The sequence below is a fragment of the Salvelinus sp. IW2-2015 genome, linkage group LG31 (genome assembly GCF_002910315.2).
Source record: "Salvelinus sp. IW2-2015 linkage group LG31, ASM291031v2, whole genome shotgun sequence".
NCBI classification, from domain to species: domain Eukaryota; kingdom Metazoa; phylum Chordata; class Actinopteri; order Salmoniformes; family Salmonidae; genus Salvelinus; species Salvelinus sp. IW2-2015.
In genome coordinates this window covers 30,049,298-30,051,788 of record NC_036870.1, presented here as the reverse complement: position 1 = coordinate 30,051,788, position 2,491 = coordinate 30,049,298, and positions in this window count along the sequence as shown.

The window sequence follows — 2,491 nt, the reverse complement described above, 5'->3', positions numbered from 1 at the left end:
ATTTTAGTTCTCTAACGAGATCATAGTAAATTATGCTACTTTTTAATTTTTATTTATTTAATTTTATCCCATTTTCTCCKCAATTTTCGTGGTATCCAATCGCTAGTAATTACTATCTTGTCTCATCGCTACAACTCCCGTACGGGCTCGGGAGAGACGAAGGTCGAAAGCCATGCGTCCTCCGAAGCACAACCCAACCAAGCCGCACTGCTTCTTTAACACAGCGCGCCTCCAACCCGGAAGCCAGCCGCACCAATGTGTCGGAGGAAACACCGTGTACCTGGCCCCCTTGGTTAGCGCGCACTGCGCCCGGCCCGCCACAGGAGTCGCTGGAGCGCGATGAGACAAGGATATCCCTACCGGCCAAACCCTCCCTAACCCGGACGACGCTATGCCAATTGTGCGTCGCCCCACGGACCTCCCGGTCGCGGCCGGCTGCGACAGAGCCTGGGCGCGAAATTATGATACTTTGCCTCGTAACTATGATCGTCATATGATGTAAATGCCCCTTTTTACCCGAGGGTATAAAAAGTTTGAGTTAAGAATTGACATATCAGACTAGAAGGACCACACGCTGCAGCGAGGTCTATAATAGATACGACCCCGGGACGCAGCACGAAGGTGAAAAAGACAAAAGAACCTTGAATATATCCAATGCTAACGTTGAGTAGCTGTTCTAAGTAATGTATTTAAGAAGGTGAGTAGGACCATCCGGTTATTCTTTTCAAATCATTGTTGCCTAATCTGCTTTCATCACCACTCTGAGATCATCGACACGGCTGATTAGTCATCGTCAGGAGACCACTCTTCCAGAACAAGTGCAAGTAAACAGACAACTAAGAAGAACATTGTGACCTCTTGTGGACAATCAGAGACTTACAGCTGAGAACGAAGGAGAAGGCCATCCGAATTAAGAAGGCCCAATCGAAACCTCCTCATCAAGCGGAACCCAGCCCATGAAGGCCTGGGCCCAACAGAGATTCCCGACAAAGACCTTCAACACTTAAATACATTCATTACTTCTTACCTATAAGAGCGGCAGTTCGGGGCAAGGTATTAGGGTTATTGTGAGTGTAGTTCCCAAATGTATCCAAGTGTTGCTTCTCTTTCTCTCTCTCTTCAACTCTCCATCTTGTGTAACAGGTGTCATATTGTGTTAGTCCACTAGGGACTTGTCATCGTATAAAGTTTCTAATCAATAACCTATACCGTGTGTATGTGTATCCTATGTTATCATTTAGTTTGTTAGTAAATAAAAAWTCAAATCAATTTTTGTGGTACGAAATGATTAGTAAGACTCGGGTTTGTGCGGATACARGAAGTCTGCGACGTTCAGAATGAGACTGATATGAGGAAATTATCATTAGTGACAGTTATGATATCTATATGCTCTTGAGTTAATTCGGGAGATGGTAACTCATTAAACTTTTCCCGTGGTGCCCCAAATTCCTAATGAATGAATTGTTACATGATTATTTMAATCTAATAACAATTAAACATATCATGTAATTATTCAATGAATAACAGTCAGCACATTAATGATAGTCACGTCATGACAGCGTCCTCCGTGCTGCATTGCAGAGTGCACACGCTGTTTATAAACTCTTAGTGCCCTGAGGGAATGAAGTAATATATCCATCACTTATGGACCAAGATGATTTATCTTTTCCCTATGCTGTCTTTTATATTTCCCCCAGGACACACACACTCTCTCTCTCTCTCTCTCTCTCTCTCTCTCTCTATCTCTCTCTCTCTCTCTCTCTCTCTCTCTCTCTCATGGTGAGCCCAGAGACGGCCATCATTACACTGGGCATGAAGCAAGCCATTTCCCCTACATAGACCTGCAAAGTACAAACTCTCTCACGTTGCTAAAGAAACTTGTATACTGACAATACATCTGTGTACTTTGAGTGTTTTGCAGCATTTGTTGCTGCTACTGTCTAGTTGGCCTAGTTGATTACATGTCGCATTGACTTTTCAAACGCCATTTGCAAATGGTCATACAGGGACTCCTGTCCAAACAGACTGAGATTTGGCAACATAACCTATTTACGTCTCAACACCACATCCCCTGTGACTCATTAGAGTAAAATTGTTGTCGATATTTCCCTTCCTTTGAGTCATTTGAGTTATTATTTCCAGTATTCAAGAAATGCATTTCTTACCTGTAACACTTGTTTCTTTCCCCATGCGGTTGTCTGGGTCTGCGCACTCAGGTGAGCATATCCATTCACACTGGGCACAGACGTCATTTCAGCGTATAGATTTYATTTACATTTGGTTGAGTCAAATAAGATGAATTCAACGTAAAATCAACAAAAAAAATTCACCATGTCATTGTATTTAGAAAGCTAAGGTAACTGAGCTAAATGACTATCGCCCCGTAGCACTCTGTCACGTTCCTGACCTTATCTTCCTTTGTTTAGTCTTTGTTTAGTTGGTCAGGACGTGAGCTGGGTGGGTATATTCTATGTTTTGTGTCTCATTGGTT